The 18173-nt window shown below is 33.8% G+C and overlaps 1 long non-coding RNA gene across 1 annotated transcript; it reads left to right on the top strand.

Annotated features, from left to right (window-relative positions):
- The first annotated feature begins 2071 nt into the window (after positions 1–2071).
- On the top strand, positions 2072–3419 carry LOC120577200 (uncharacterized). Its single transcript, XR_005643277.1, has 3 exons — positions 2072–2591; positions 2697–2802; positions 3342–3419. It is a non-coding gene; the product is annotated as an uncharacterized lncRNA (long non-coding RNA).
- Positions 3420–18173: the final 14754 nt, after the last annotated feature.

An 18173-nucleotide genomic window follows, 5' to 3' on the forward strand; every position in this document is an offset into this window, starting at 1 on the left:
TAAGTTGGTCTTATACTCACTGTTGGGGATGGAAAATTTATGGGAGGAAAAGGATCTCTGCATATTCTGTGACCTTCTGGAGTTGGAGCTGAATTTAAATCGATGGACACACCCTTTTCTTTGTTCGAAGAATTGGTTTGATTAACAGGTTGAAACACAACAGGCTCAAATTTGTCAAAATTTTGTAAAAGATCTGGCATTTGAATTTCATCTGAAGGTGATGACATCTCATAATATGAGTAATCTTGAGAAAAATCATCATCCACTTCCAACTCATGAATTTTTTCATTGGTGTTGAGATTGATACATGCTTCTGAATTTCCAGTATTTTGTGTTAGACTGAGATTGCTTGCTACCAAAGGAACATTCACATTACCATCACCTTGAATTAGTGAACGTTGATCAGAGGCGAACGTGCGCAAAGTAACACCATTTTCTTTTCTAATTGTGAGCAAGTATCCATAATTGCAAGGTGGATACTTGCTCACAATTAGAAAAGGAAATGGTGTTACTTTGCGCATGTTCGCCTTTCATCAACCTTCACTAATTCTAGGTGATGTTAATGTGAATGTTCCTTTGGTAGCAAGCAATACCATTCTAACACAAAATACTGGAAATTCAAAAGCATGTATCAATCTCAACACCAATGAAAAGATTCATGAGTTGGAAGTGGATGATGATTTTTCTCAAGATTACTCATATTATGAGATGTCATAACCTTCAGATGAAATTCAAATGCCTGATCTTTTACAATATTTTGACGAATATGAGCCTGTTGTGTTTCAACCTGTTAATCAAACCAATTCTTCGAAGAAAGGAAAGGGTGTACCCATCAATATAAATTCAGCTCCTACTCCAGAAGGTCACATAATCTGCAGAGATCCTTTTCTTCCCTAAAATTTTCCATCCCCAACGATTAGTATAAGACCAACTTATGATCTAATAGCAACAACAAGTTGGCCAGGGAAACAAGGTTTGTCTTCTCATAATTGGAACCCTAAAATTCCTATTGCTAAACAATGAAAGAATTAACAAATAGGTAGTTATATTAATCATCGCTAAATTAAAACACAAGTAAAAAAATATTTTCTATGAAAAATGAAAATGAAAAGGTTGTGCAATATCAACTAGATTTTTCTGATCCAATTGTTATTATTCATTCAATTATGGAAACAAATATTTAGCAGAGAAGAATTATACAACCCTATAAGCATGTTTATACTGATAATTATTAATTTTATACCTCAATTTTTTTTTCCTTCTTTTCTTTTTCAACTACACCATTTTCATTATTTTCAACTACACCTTGTTCATCCTCCTCCACTACTACATATTCATTCTTCTTTGTGACTTTTGGAACTAATGGTGTTAAAACCTTCTTGCTCCTCAACTCAATTACCTTACAACTTTCACTCTTTGGATTATCTTGTGTATTACTAGAAAATTCTTTGGTTGATTGATTTGCTATCTGCTTTGCCAACTACCCTATTGGATTATCAAGGCTATTCATTGAAGCCTCATTATTTTTTTGCACAACTTCTTGACAAGACTTCATCACTTGAAAATTGGTTTGAGTCATTTTGACAAAGCTAGTCATGGCTTCTTCAAAAGCTGACGACTTTCTTTGTTGTTGAGGGGCTGGATTTGGTAAGAGTGGATTCAAAGTGTTGTATGTTGAATATTTGTATTATCTACTCCTATCTTTTCTAAGGTATGTTTTTATCTTTTTGTATATTGTCTTTAGTTACCATGTGCAACTACGTAGTTATTTAATTATATGTCGTTTATTTAGTTATTTTCTATTAGCTATTTAGTTTTATTAGCCTAGGTTTATTTCCGATATACCAACACTTGAGTGGTGGTCGAAGCTGAACCTTTGAAGCAAAATCACTTTCGGGTGCCTTTTTGATCACTGTTGGCGGTGTTGGTTCTTTGAGGTGTTGTTGTTAGGAGATTTAGCATTTTGGGGGTGCTGGTGGTGTTGCTCTAGGGGTGTTTGGTGTTTTTATTTTCTTTTATGGTGTAATACTTGGGATTTAATCCCCTTATATATACATATAATATATTTTTCCATTCAATTTTTTTTTTCACTCTCATGTCATCCTTCAATTATAGTCAAAAAGGAGTTCTTCCCTTATTCCACCATATCAATCGGTTTTTGGGTTTTCTTGTAATCTCTATTGTTTTTTTAAAACAATCTCAACTTTATTTCCCCAAATGGTCAAGGAAGTTGGTTCCAGTCAGATCATGTTCGGAAGTTGCATATTTCAATGCATACTTTATTTTTTTATAAAGTCAAAATTCTTCAAGATCTAGATATTCCGATCTCGATCAAGATATCACTGACATCCTTGACTGTGTGAAAGTGTTGATTGTTGATTTTAACAAATTCAAAGTTCAGACAGACATCGACATGGATAGATCTATATCAACATTTTCATGAATTTTGAGACGGAATAGAATAGAGCTATTCTGGTTTGTTACATTAGTAAAAATAATCTCAAGACTTATGATTTTATTTTATTTAAATTTCAGGTATTCCGGTGAATGTTGCAGCTATTATGGCTCTGTAGGAGAATTCATTCCCCTCTGTATGTTTTTTTCTTTCTTTATGAGAAAATATTTTGATTTTTAAAACAAACGTGGATTTATAGAAATATATATAGAGGAAGTAATTTTTTTTTTTTTGTGAACAGGGGTAACTCTGTCCGCAACTACAAAGACTAATCTCTTTAGTTGGGTGGGAAATCTCTCGCTCAAAAAATTTAACAATGTTGCATTATCAAGGCTGAATTCAAACTCGTAAGTATAATTGTTTAACACATATTGTCTTCAATCGCATACTGTTGTCAATTTCTTAAATCTCAAAACATAATTTTCTTTTCGTTTTCTTCTATTTCATTCTCAGATCATTCCTCAAATATAGTCCAAAATGAGTTCTTCCCTTATTCATCCATATCAATCAGTTTGTGGGTCTTCTTGCAATCTCTATTGTTTTCCTAAAACATTCTCAACTTTATTTCCCACATGGTCAAGGAAGTTTGTTCCAGTCAGATCGTGTTTGGATGTTCCATATTTCACTGCATAATTTTTTTTTATAAAGTAAAAATTCTTCAAGATATGGATATTCCGATCTCGATCAAGATATCACTAACGTCTTTGACTACGTGAATGTGTTGACTATAACAAATTCAAAGTTCAGACAAACATCTACATGGATAGATCTGTATCAAAGTTTTAATCAGTTTTGAGACCGAGTTAAATAGAGTTATTCTGGTTTTTTATATTACTAAAAAAAGTCTCAAAATATATGATTTTATTTTATTTTATTCGAATTTCAGGTATTCCAGTGAATGTTGCAGCTAAAGTTGTGGCTCTGTAGGAGAATGCATTCCTCTCAGTATGTTTTTTTTCTTCTTCATGAGAACATAATTTTATCAATTGTGAATGTGATGAATGATTATTTTTTTATTTGGTAGATTTAATTTATTCAGTTTGTATTTAACGGCGTTAAATTGCAAACCTTAATCCAACACTTGTTTTGAGCTTTCATTTTATTTAGGATTTTTTTTTTTAGTTTTAAATATTGATCGACAATATAAAATGATTTTTTTTAATTTATGGCAAAGTTGTGTTAATTGATTTTTTAAATGAACGTGGATTTATCGAAATATATAGAGGATGCATCCCTCAGAATTTCTCATTAACAACCAAAGAAATCAAATTATCAGTATAAACATGCTTACAGGGTTGTATCATTAATCTCTGCTAAATATTTGTTTCAATAATTGCATGAATAATAACAATTGGATCAGAAAAATCTAGTTGATATTGAACAACCTTTTCAGTTTCATTTTTCTTAGAAAATATTTTGTCTTGTGTTTTAATTCACCGATGATTAATATAACTACCTATTTGCTAATTCTTTCATTATTTAGCAATAGGAATTTTATGGTTCTGATTATGAGAAGACAACCCTTATTTACTTGGCCAACTTGTTGCTGCTATTAGATCATAAGTTGGTCTTATACTGACTGTTGGGGATGGAAAATTTATGGGAGGAAAAGGATCTCTGCATATTCTGTGACCTTATGGAGTTGGAGCTGAATTTAAATCGATGGATACACCCTTTCCTTTGTTCGAAGAATTGGTTTGATTAATTTTGACGAATTTGAGCCTGTTGTGTTTCAACCTGTTAATCAAACCAATTCTTCGAACAAAGGAAAGGGTGTACCCATCAATATAAATTGAGCTCATACTCCAGAAGGTCACAGAATCTGGAGAGATCCTTTTCTTCCCTGAAATTTTCCATCCCCAACGATGAGTATAAGACCAACTTATGATCTAATAGCAGCAACAAGTTGGCCAGGGGAACAAGGTTTGTCTTCTGATAATTGGAACCCTAAAATTTCTATTGCTAAACAATGAAAGAATTAACAAATAGGTAGTTATATTAATCATCGCAAAATTAAAACACAAGTAAAAAAATATTTTCTATGAAAAATGAAAATGAAAAGGTTGTGCAATATCAACTAGATTTTTCTGATCCAATTGTTATTATTCATGCAATTATGGAAACAAATATTTAGCAGACAAGAATTATACAACCCTGTAAGCATGTTTATACTGATAATTATTAATTTTATACCGCAATTTTTTTTTCCTTCTTTTCTTTTTCAACTACACCATTTTCATTATTTTCAACTACACCTTGTTCAGCCTCCCCCACTACTACATATTCATTCTTCTTTGTGACTTTTGGAACTAAAGGTGTTAAAACCTTCTTGCTCCTCAACTCAATTACCTTACAACTTTCACTCTTTGGATTATCTTGTGTATTACTAGAAAATTCTTTGGTTGATTGATTTGCTATCTGCTTTGCCAACTACCCTATTTGATTATCAAGGCTATTCATTGAAGCCTCATTATTTCTTTGCACAACTTCTTGACTAGATTTCATCACTTGAAAATTGGTTTGAGTCATTTTGACAAAGCTAGTCATGGCTTCTTCAAAAGCTGATGACTTTCTTTGTTGTTGAGGGGATGGATTTGGTAAGAGTGGATTCAAACTGTTGTATGTTGAATATTTGTATTATCTACTCCTATCTTTTCTAAGGTATGTTTTTATCTTTTTGTATCTTGTCTTTAGTTACCATGTGTAACTATGTAGTTTTTTAGTTGTTTAATTATATGTCGTTTATTTAGTTATTTTCTGTTAGCTATTTAGTTTTATTAGCCTAGGTTTATTTATGTAGTAGACACAACCCTAGATTAGATACTTAGGTTGTGACATGGCCTAACATTGCTTTCACTATCTGGATGCTTATATATTGATATTTATATCATTATGCTGATAATTATCTGTGTAGAAAGTAAGTAGTTTGTAACTAGTGAAAGATACCGAGAGCGAGTTGATCCTGGTAGTAAGTACTTAGGAGGTGACATTATACTAAGACTGAGTAATAACTTTGCTAAACCTAGAAGGTAACTAGTTATAGACTAGGGAAACAAGCGGCTGCTTTAAGGAAAAAGACCGAAACCTATTAGAACCATTCGTCTTTCATCCTTGGTAAGGTAAACGCTGATAGTGCTGCATGTTTGGAGAACTATCGAGAGGGAGAGTGTGATTTGGGATACCTAAGATTCAAGGATGGGTTAACCTAATGGAACTTTGGCACTTCATAGCCTTAGGAAAAATTGGAAAACCAATTTAAGTCCATGCTTCAATTACCTTTGAATTAACAAGACCCCGCACATAAGGATCACCGCGCGATTAGCAGGTGCTGTTAGCCATCAAAGGGATAAGCCTAAATCAATTGAGAGAGTAAGACCTCGCACGTAAGGATCACCGTGCGATTAGCAGGTGCAACTTGATGACCAACTAGGATAGTATCTTCCCACGATCTCATCCAAGAATATATCTTGAACACTTCTATTTTCATCATTATTGTCTAATCGTCAGCGTTGCCAAATTCTTAATTTTATCACGTGACACTGCTATGCCTTGCTCTTCTCAACGAACCATTACAACATAAACAAAATCCCACGTGTTTCTCATCGAAATTCTTTGTCCCGCCTCCTTCAATATTATCGGTCAAACTGCATGGGTTTCTTGAAACCATTCCATACTATACTTAATAATTCTTCTGTTCAAGGGCACTCATTGTTTTGATCGGCCACACACAATAAAAATACGCTATTAATGCCCATGAAACAATGTCCTCAAATCCTTAGTTAAATACCAACGTAGAAAAGTCTAAATCGCGCGTTCGACAATTCCTTTCCAAAAAGATTCTGTAACTTCATTTTGATTTTCCTTAGTGATTGGTCATTTAGCAACTGCAACTTGTTTTTTTAACGTAAACATAAATGCTTAACAAATCAAAAACATTTTCTAGGTGTCGTGCATGATTTTCCTTATAAGCCAAATTTTCCATGAGTGTATTCCCATCTGAGTTGAGGTTATGACCTTTTCTTTGGCTTGGCCAACTTGAATTAGCAGGAGAACATGTTGTGCTACTTTTAAGAGGAATGGGAAACTTTCCTCATAAAAATAGTAACAATTTACACATTAAAGGCTTGTTTGTAGAGAAAATAAGAGCCATAACAAGTATACTTGACAATCACATTTTTATAAACCAGTGAACACATTGCCAAGTACTTATTTGGAAGCAAAAGCAATAGCAACTCCTGTATAAAGATAAAGATAGAAATAGAACCATGAAAATTTTCCATCCCTTATTTTTATCAATAGAAGTAATTAAGCAACTTAATAAAAAGTTTATGAATAAATGAGCAAAACTCGTATAGAGATTTTCAAAAGCTGGATCAATGCGTAGGGACGAGGATAGCTGATATTTTCACCAATCGGAACAAAAGAGAATACAATGTATTTTATTTCTTTAATTTTCTAATTATTTGATATTGTGACAGCTTTTGCAGCTCAAGGACTATCAATCTCTTTGAAGATTGAGGAATTACTTTTATGAAACCAAATTTACTACAAATTCAAATCATTTTGCGATCAAAGCATGATCAACACATTCTCGTTGGATCCTTCAATAGCAAATACCAAATATTTTGCAAAATATGAATGCACCAAAGGATTATAAAACAACTTTTACTTAATTCGTCAAATTTGATGCTCTTTATCATAAGCAAAGTAGAACTTGCCATAATAGATAGCACTTTGTACAATCTATTGATGTTAACTTTCAACCACATTGATATACTTAAAAAGAAACTTTTCTTTCATAAAACCTATAATCTTAGTAAGAGTTATCATGCCTCCATCAACATCATAGAAAACCAAAGGTCTAGTTAAAGGAATAATACAACTTTTCAGAAAGTAAAATCAAACTGACAAGACTCTATGAATTTAATACTTACCTCATTCACCACCTGTTACAATAGATTGCACAACCACACCACAAGCCTCAACCAAAGATATTATACTAATCACTCCCTATCAACTCCATGTACACTTTAAATCATTAAGATGTTTATCAAAACGATTGAAAAAAACTAAATTTAGAATATATTTAGGGCTTGGGCCAGCTAGGCTTGAGCACGATTTTAGAATCGATTTATAAAGCTTTGTTGAGTCTAGGGTTGTTGTTTTTGTTGTGTAGCATATTTTCATAGGAGTGAGCGAACGATTATCCATGGCAGTGGCTGCAACAGTTTCATATTTACTAGATGAGTTATGGGGGCACATCTTCATATTCCTCAACGACGCCGTTAAGAACATCTATGATATTCATGCAAATGGGATGTTAGCTTATAACCTCTCCTTCCTCTCTCTCTTCAAGATAGTTTCAAGTATCTCTTCGTCATCTTGAAACAGTTTTTATCCATCACCAATCGTCTTCGATTCTCGGTCACAATCACCGATTGAACCATCCCTTTCATTTGTCGCCTCTTCGAAAGGATCCCTAACGTCAATCACTCAACAACACTCTCTACTCCCGAGTCCTCAACGCGCATCTTACCGAAATCTCTATTTTCCCTTTAAACATCAAATTGCTCGCTCTCTACCACCCCATTAAGCATCCTACAAATAGGAATAAAACCAAAATTTTAATTAAATGACGAGATTCATCTTATCTATGGCCTGATCATAAAACTGCGCACAAAGTTATCCCATCAAACAAAATTTTCTAACAATTAAATGACGAGATTCATCTTATCTATGACGAGATTCATTTGTTGGGTTTTATACAAATAAATCCCACTATCAAACAAAATTTTCTAACCATTAAACATACGAGTCCAACTAGAGTTTAGGGCATATTCATAGACCAAGAGCTTGTTATTATCATTGTTGTAACAACACCGAAACCTGCTAATATTCTCTTCAAGTTTAATATCCTTGATGTCACCAGTAGTTTCTGTTGAAATATAGATAGTGATACTCATTTTAGAGTTAGTTAGGGTACTAGTATAGTCACTATATAAGTCACAAGTTGACTCATTTGTATCACTTTTTCATTCTTGTATCATTTCAACTATTATCAATACAATAATTTTCTAAGCTTCTTCTCTCTATTTTCATGGATGCCATGTTTCTCAACAGTTTCCAATTCTTGAAGCCAGTCCTTGATTGTGAAATGAGACTTCACTCCAAACATTTGAGATATCACTAGATACTAAGCAGGAGCAGTAATATCACAAAGACATGTACATCATACAAATTAGACTATGCAATAGTGACTTAACTTGCTTATTATGGATAAAGATAGAGCTTGATCTACAGAGTTGGGACATTGAAAGAAAGTTCACAATTCTCTCCATGGGTTTCTTACCAATCAACACTTCTATCAAAACCACATCTTAACAATCAAGGGTACTCCAATATACACATTGTGAAGAAATATATCCAAATTGATCAACAACTAAAAAGGAATAGAGATTGAAGTTACCATTTTTAACAAAGTAATAGGGACTGAAGTTACCATTGCCAACAAGCTTAGCCAAGCTAATAGCGAAACCAAATAGTTCAAATGCAGAGCCAAAGATATATCCAAAAGAAAGTTTCATGCATTCCAATGATATTGCACTATAATTTTGTATGACATATGCAAGACCAAGCGTACCCAATAGCAAGCTTTTATAAGTGGCACAAGCTAGTAGAACATTGCCTGAGATCTTAATGTGATGTGAAAATGAATTTTGAAGGCTTGCATAATTTGTATTCATTTATTGAAATAGAACAATGTTCCAAGAGAAAGTGATTTTTGTTCATTCATCATCAGCAGCACCCTTTGGAAGCAACAGATTGTGAATATTTTGCATAACACCGCCATTGGCAATGGTAACATCACCAAGAAGCTTGCTCAATTCTTCATCGTTCCTCACAACCAATTGAATATGCCTTGGCACAATTCGAATTTTCTTGCGGTCTCTTGCAGCATTTTTAAAGTTTTCTTCATTGTTTCTTCTTGTTGAATCTGCTCAACTATCTCTTGCTCAACCTTAACCAAAACCAGATCTGATACCCCCTTCTCCTAGACTTCAAAACTGATATTCACCAGTTTTCTTCCTCTTTCAAGTTTCTAAAGATGTGGTGGACCCTCCACAAAGGTTGTAAACTGATAGTTGGAATGTTTATACTGTAGGGAGCCCTATGTTTGTGCTTAGTCAACAGAATTTGGGTCGGATAGTTGGAATTTTGCATGAATTTTGTTAGGAATTCAATAAAAGAAAGCAAAACAAAAGTAAGAGGTCAGAAGCAATTCAATAGTAAGGACCACATATTATACACCACTTTGTCAGAAACAAAAGTGCAATGTAAACATGATTCAACAAAATTTCAATTTAACAACAGATATGGTATTCAATAGCAATTCATAAGGACCTCATATTATACACCACTTGGAGAACACGAAAATGAAAATAAGAATGAATTGTGGTGTTTGAGTCTTTTAGTTAGGTTGTTAGTTATATTTTTGTTTAGTTAGTTAGTTTAGTTTTTTTCTGTTAAGTATTCTAGTAGTGTGTTTTGCAGTTTTATATCTAAGTAATAGAATGGGATCTGTGAAGTGTATGAATCCACTTTCTTCCTAAGTAAATATCCAAAGACCTAACTATGTGTTGTGAATTCGACACAAAACTCACACCAATATACATAAATGTTTGGAGAATGTATGCTTGACAACAATTAATGAAAACAATTGCAAGCAATAACAACAGTGCATAGTAGAACCACAATCGGAAAAAAAAAATAAATAAACAAGAGAATAGAGAACAGCAAAACGATATTTGTTCATGCAATCAGCCTAAATTTGACCTACGTCTGGAGGTCAAGTTCACTATCAATGAGTTTTTTTACAAAAAACAATACAAGAGTTGCAAGAAATTATCCTTCACCTAGCTATCCAAGAGCAAACCCTAATGTCTGTCTTTTCCCGAATCTCTTCCTGTAGCCAAGAGATTTAATGACTTCACTTCCCAACATGTTTACAATTGTTTCCCAACCCTAGAATTTATCCCGAAAAGGAACCCAACCCTTAGCCTTTAATTTCCTAAGGATATCTTTTGATAATACCTAGATTCACCCAAGTTTCATATCAATCTTCTATCCCCTCATGTTTTCTTATGAATTTTCCACCTCATAAATTCCTCCACATAATCCACCAACCCTTTCACAAGGGTTTCCTCAAAATTAAATTTGTTTAACACCGAAAACCCTAAAACACATGCCTTCTATTTATACAGATGCAATTCATTGGTGTCATTGATGGATCACTTTATTAATATTAGAGTAAGAAATGGTCTTGAGGAAATATTCACTTTCTCATTTTTAGAAAATCCCAAAAGGAAATATTCAAGACCAGATGAAGAAAGTTCTAGATACATTATTCTCAACGATCATAAAACAAAGGAAATTAGTCTAAACTGATAAGTGTTATACAAGAACCCAAAATAAAATATTCACCTGTAATTTCCCCTAGGAATCCATATGACGAAATCTAGAAAATGATGCGATTCAGTGGTGTCATTAATGGATAATTTCCTGGTGGATACTTGCTCACAATTGGAGTTGGAAATGGACTTGCTTTGCAAGGAACCATGTTAACCTCAAATCAAGCTTCACAAATAGAATATAGTGTTAATGTGAATATTATTTTGGTCCCCACCAATGAAAGTCTTACTCAAAATAATGAGAATAAAATTACTCCCGATTTTGAAGTTGACGGTGAATTACTTTCATATTAGTCATATATTGAGATGTCACCTTTACTAGTTCTTATAAAGTTGTGCCTATTGTGCTTAAACTTGTTAATACGTCAACATTGATACCAATTAGTCAAACCATTTCTCTTGACGTAGGGGAAAAAATATATCTAAAGATTATAATTCGGCTCCAACTCATGGAATCAAAATATATTATTTTCTACCTAGAAATTTTCCATACATGACAATGAGTATAACTCCACCTTTTGATCAAATAGCAACAAGTTTCCCTACTAAAACTCCAACAACAAAACAACATGCAAGAGTTAGCGAAACAGGTGAAGGTTTGTAATCTCACAATTGAAACACTAAAGTTCTGATTCCTAAACAATGTAAAATAATTAACCAAGTAGGTACTTACTCAACGCCTACTTTAAACAATGTCAAATTGTTGTGAATTCGGACAAAATCACACCAATGTAAACAAAGATGTGTGGAGCAAAAGGAAGTGGTAATCAATGTGTAAAGTGTCTTCAAGCAACAACAACAAAACAGACCTAAATCTAAGTGTAGAGATACACCACAAGTATAACCAAAGCAATAAAGATAAGCAATGAAAAAAGAGAGGAACAAACACACCAAGATTGTTGACCCAATTCGGTCCAATATGACCTAGTCTGGGGGAGAGAGCAGCTCTCCAATCCACTAAGATGAAAGTGTTACAATGAGTTACAAGAAAATAGCTTGCAAGCTTACACAAGAACAAGTCCTAGTTTCTACCCATTTTTCATATCACCCACACTCTCAATGAATCCTAAGAGAAAACACAAAAGGAAGCTTTTTGATCCTTTCAATGGTGAAATCTCACTACCCAAGGTGTTTACAATGTTTTCCAACCCAAGAGAACCTCACACAAAGACACTCAACCCTAAAGTTACCTCCTTTGCAATCCAAGTTTCTCTCTCTAAAACCTCTACTTCAAAATCTGCAAAGAAACACTTAAATAGTACACAGTGACAGACGAAATCGCGCCGCGCTTGCTAAAAATCGTGCCACGATTTTAACCGTACGACACAAGGTACAACGACCTTATCCACAAATCGCGCCGCGATTTGCCTTCAGCAAAAACATCCATTCTGCCAAGCAGAATCGCGCCACGGCTCCCAAAATCGCGCCACGATTTTGGTCTTTACAGAATCTTAAATTTGAAGTCAATTACAACACAAATTAATATATACTTGATAAATTCTTTCACATTGTTAAACAATAAGAATTTTAGTGTTCTAATTAATGAGACTTTGAACATTCTCAAGAGGCACCCTAATGTTGTTTTTGCGGATGACAAATAGGATTATCAGTATCCTCTACAGGATGGGTGGGTTTGTGCCTGCCCTCTGCTAAGACCAAAAGATTTGATTCATTTTTTGGAAGATTTGCCGATGAATTCAACGGATGATAATTCAAAGTTGGCATGTTCACTTTAGTTTTGCACATCTTGCTGATTTGGATGTAGTTGATGATATTCCAAATTAAAAATGGACGGTAGCATTTTGTTAGAATGAAAATATTAAATATAGGTGATATACTGATTTTCACACTGTTGAATAATCATGGTTTTTTTTTTTAAATTTGTGTTGACTTTTTCGATTGTATTTTGTATGTTATCTTGTTTTATGTTTTGCCTCAAATGTTATGTTTTCAGAAAATGTTTTGCACAAAATATCATTTATGTATAACTTATATATGTATATTGGAAAAAAGAAAAAATATATCATTTACATAAATTTACTTCACCTCGCATATGAGGTGAAGGATACATGCAAACCACTAGAATTAGTTTAGTTTATTGAAAAGGCACATAATGTCACAAAGCAACTTAATTGGGAAGGCAAGTTAAAATTGAGAATCCAATGAAAATCTACAAGCCAAATATTGTGGCATAATCCACGATGTTTCAAAGGTTAAAATTTTTTAAACATGTCTGAAAAAATTAAGGTTATAAGCACATAGAACATGTGTCAAAATGTGATTGTCAAGTATACCGATTATCTTTTCCCTATAAAACATTCTTTAATTTATGAATAGTAGTAACTCAGATGGGACTACAATCAAAGAAAATTTGGCTTATAAAGCAAATCATAAAAGACACCTAGAACATGTTGATTTATTAAGCATTTATCGCTACCTTTCATTTTTCTTGTTTTCCATTTTGAATACAAGTTGCAGTTTCTAAATAACCAATTGGGAAAATATGTTTTGTGGAAATCACTAAGGAAAATCAAAATGAAGTTTCAGATTTTTTTTTTGGAAACGAATTGCCACACGTGCGATTTAGAGTTTTCTACGTTGGTATGAAGGCATTGTTTTATGGGCATTAATAGTGTATTTTTATTGTGTGTGACCAATCAAAACAATAAGTGCCCTTGAATAGAAGAATTATTAAGAAATAATAGAATGATGGAGAATGATATAAAACATTATAGAACTTTCAAGATGTGGAGAATATTTTAGAACTTTCAAGAATACTATTGAAGGAGGTGGGACAAAGAATTTGTAAGACAAACTCGAAGGATTTTGTTTATGTTGAAATGGTTCGTTGAGAAGAGCAAGGCGTAGTAGTGTCACTTTATGGAATTAAGAATTTGGCAACGCTGACGATTAGACAATGATGAAAATAGGTGTGTTTGATGAACACAAAACTAGGAAGGGGATTAAGTAGTTTGAATTGTTGAAAGGAATTAAGAGTACTCGGGAGGGCGGATTCACCGCAACAAGATGAAAGAGTTGTAGAAAAATTATAAAGTGGTATGGAAGTTGTCTGATAAAGCGAGAATTTAAGATGTTAAGGAATTGTGTAAATCTTGAGCTTGAGCTTTGAAAGAAATTCAAGGTTGAGTTCTATTGGATTGAAACTTCAAAGATATAGCAGTATATGAGTAAGCAATGTGTAACACAGGCATTGTGACATTTTGGGCCATTGACATAAGGTGTTTGAGCGCCATTAACAAAATGTTCTAACTTGAGTGACGTTTGGGTCACATTTTATATTTTGATGTAAGACACCTCTGATCTAATATTTTGAAAATTTAAAGAGAAACTTATTTATTTGTGTAATTTAAAGTCAATGAGTTTTAAGTCTTATTTTTATTATCTAAAAAATATTATTCGGCTTTTTCCACCTAGTATTAAAAAAGTTAATTGGGGGGTGTTACATTGATTTGTATGATTGGCATTTAATTTTTATTTTTAGATTTTTGTATAGTGAGGTGCCCTTGGTCATTTTGCCTATATAAATTGTAGGTAATAAATTTTAACACATATTGTCTTCAATCTCATGCTGTTGTCAATTTCCTAAATCTCAAACATAATTTTCTTTTCTTTTTCTTCTATTAGACTCTCAGATTATTCCTCAATCTAGTAAAAAAGAAGTTCTTGCCTTATCCCCACTGTATCAATCAGTATGTAAGTCTTCTTGTAATCTCTATTATTTACTCAAAAAATCTCAACAAATAGTCCATGATGTTGGATCTAGGGCTGGACAAAATTTCCTTTACCACCCGAAATTGTGATAACCTACCCAGTTGAAACCGAGTCGGGCGGGGTGAAACGGGTCGGCGGGTCACGCGGACTCAAATGGATGGCTTGTTATGGATAGTTACAGGTCGGTTTGGACCGTGTTTATTGGCCCAACGGTAACCAATACCGACCGACCCAGTATGTTATACCCTGTTTTTGGACCTAAAAATACTGGGCCCAATTTCATTTCAAACTTTGTCAATTATCAAATTTCAACTGCACAGTTCAAATTGTCTCTGCCTCGCAGTATTTTCAACCACAATTTCATCTATGTTTTTCTTGCATAAAACCTTTTGAACTGTCTTTACTTGTCTTATAAGTCATTCAAAAGTGTCTCTGAATCATTACATTGTTTTTACCTCAGTTTATTTCAAAATTTGCAAAAAAAGTCATACAGAAGGGTATTTTGGTCATTTCCTGCAGTGGGACCCATTTTCATCCTTGTGACTGTCTCTGAGTCTTTTTCAGATTGTTTTTTAACCTTTCGTCAGTAAACCTTGTTAAAATTATTTCAAACTTGCATCTGAGTCAGTGTCAAGTCAATTTGAATCTGTTTAGGTCAATTTTAGTCCTAGGGGCATTTTGGTCATTTCACACAAAATTTCGGCATAGAGAGGTTACTTTGAAGTACCTCATTTAAGCCATTGATTCGTTTTAGTCCGTTTTGTCAATTTTATTTTTTTGTTTCACTTTACGTTTGTCAAAATTACTTTTTTTAGTTCAATTTTATTTTTAAATCACAATTTAGTCCAATACTTTTTAAAATTGCATTTTTAAGTCCTTTTTGTTAATTGCAGTTTAGTCCTTTATTTTTTCTTTTTTGCAGCAAAGTCCAATTCCAGGTGGCAGTGTCCCATTGGGTCTCAAATACAAGTGGCAGCCTATAAAAGGCGCATTCAATGCACAGTCAGAAATTCATCACAAACAGATTTCTTTTCTCTCTCCATTCAGTTACAAATCAAAACAGAAAAATCATAGAAAATCACCAAGAACAAAAACCCTAGAAAATTTTCCAGAATTGAAAATCATCACAGTTCTCAGTGATTCATTGGAGAATCATCATCATCGAACCGAATCCTTCACAATTCTAGTGCGGATCCGTCACCAATAGCAACGAATCCAAGCACGATCGCGAAGGATCCGAAAGTTTGAGAAGAAGAGGGAAAGAACCGATTTATTTTCGGATCCAAGCCAGAGAATCAACAAACCGCACCAACAATCAAGTTTTCCGAAGATCTTGTTCAAAATCTCCAGTCAAAAATCACAGGTAAACACGTGAAACTCATCTTTCTTTCTCAGAAACGGTAACAAACACGAATCAAACACAGATTTGCAACTTTCATTCAATAAAACACTAAAAAGAATCAAGAAAAATCTTTTCAAAACCGCGAACAAAAGTGTAGATCTACAGAGATTTAGACCTCGTGTGAGAAAACCAGTGCCGGATTCGTGTTTGCGACCAAAAAGGATATCTAAAAATGTGAAAATTTTTGAAAACGGAGAAGTTTGTTCAACTCCGGCGGCGGCGCCGCCACCCTTGGGTGGCCGGCCACCGCGCCGGAAGAACAAGCTTCACCGGAGAAGATGAAGACTCATCTTCCTCCTTGAGGTTTCCGGCGAGAGAGGGAAGAGAGAAGTGGGAGCCTCTCTCACTAGGATGAGAGAAGAGAGAGAAGGAGAGGGAGAGAATGAAAAAAAACCGGTTTCCCCCCTTTATAAAGCCAGTGAACCGGACCGGTTCAGGACCGGTCCAACCTCCTTCATTCCTGGCCGTTGGATCTAGGGTTTCTTACCCTGGATCAATCCAACGTCTCCTGTGCAATCTGAGTTTTGTGAGTTGGGCTTTGTTCATTTACGTTTTTGTTTATTTTCCTGCTATTTGCACCATATTTCTTTGCTGTTTGAACCCCTGCATGCTTGAAATTTTCTCTAAAAAATCTCCAAAAATTATCACATGTTTCTTGACGTATTTTCATGACTTTTTTATACTTCTCAATGGTTTTAAAATGATAAAAAAAAAGCATGTGATATTTCTTGGTTAATTAGTGTGTTTAGACATAAATTTGTGCATTTTTTAGTAGCATATCCCTCATGAATTGTTGACATGTGATTTGAACTTTTGGAATGCAATCTTGTGATAAATTTGTTGCTGATTATATGTTTGATTTGCTGCTTGTATGTCTCAATCTCATCTCCCTTCTTGGCTTGCAATTAGTATGCATTTTTGCTAGTAAATAAAGTGCCACAATATTTTGAAAGTGTGCTATAAACTTTAGCATCAAATATGTTCCATTTTTTTTTTCACATTATGGCACAAAACAAGACTTCTAAAAATGCCATGATGAAGGGATTATGGGTCATATCTATGCTAGAGCCTTATGACCATTCTCATGCACATTTTGTCACTTTACTAGTTTCTTTTATGTCTTTCCTCTTAATAATTTTTTTTGTGCACTCCTTTTACTCTATGCTTTATTTTACTAACTATTTCATCTCATGTGTCATACATTTCATAGCATTTCACTACCTCCCCCACTTTCTTTAGCTTAGCATTTATTTTTGCAAGTTTTAATTCATTTAGTGGTGTAATTTGTTATCATTGGTTTGTAGCTTGGCAAAGAGGCCATAGAATGTATTTAGGCGATTTTTGTAATATGGACTATGGACACTATGACGCACCGACACGCACACACTCACCCTAGATGTATGCTTAGGATTGTATGCATAGATGTATGGCTAGGATTGCATGATTAGATGAACGCTTAGTTTCGAACACTTAGAGAAAATCCAATTTTTTCCAAAAAATATGCAAATAAATTCACTTCAAATATTTTTATAAAAAATGGAGTCAAAACTCCAATAACTTTTCCCTTTTATTTTCTTAAGTAAAACTTTTAATGAACTTTAACCATGCTTAGACTTCATTTAGCAAAACGATTAATTCCACCTCACATTTTCCAAATCTTATGCCCTTGAGGCCTCTCATCTCTATTCTTCAAAATCTCTTTTCAAACTTAAAATCAACCAACAAAAACAAAAACCATTTTTGATAATGAACTACGATCGGTTTTGATCCCTTAAAAGGGTACGTAGGCAATGAGTCAAAACTCCTCCAAGCCGAAATAAAATCAAATTCTACTTCTTCTCACCCCCATTCTTCACTAATCACACCTTCATTTTTTTACAAATAGTCTCTAAAAATAAAGCGTAGAAATAAACTTAGGAGAGCGGTTCTTATGGAATACCATAATCGCTCCGGGTGCCTAACACCTTCCCGTAGCGAAAACGACCCCCGAATTCGGAAAATCAAGGGTTTTTCTCCTTTTACCCTTCCCAAGAAAAAGAGAGATATCAACGGTCAAAAGGTTCAAGTCCAATTAATGGCTTGGCACCCAAAAACCATGATAACACAGTATATATTG

Source organism: Medicago truncatula, chromosome 7 (assembly GCF_003473485.1).
Source record: "Medicago truncatula cultivar Jemalong A17 chromosome 7, MtrunA17r5.0-ANR, whole genome shotgun sequence".
NCBI classification, from domain to species: domain Eukaryota; kingdom Viridiplantae; phylum Streptophyta; class Magnoliopsida; order Fabales; family Fabaceae; genus Medicago; species Medicago truncatula.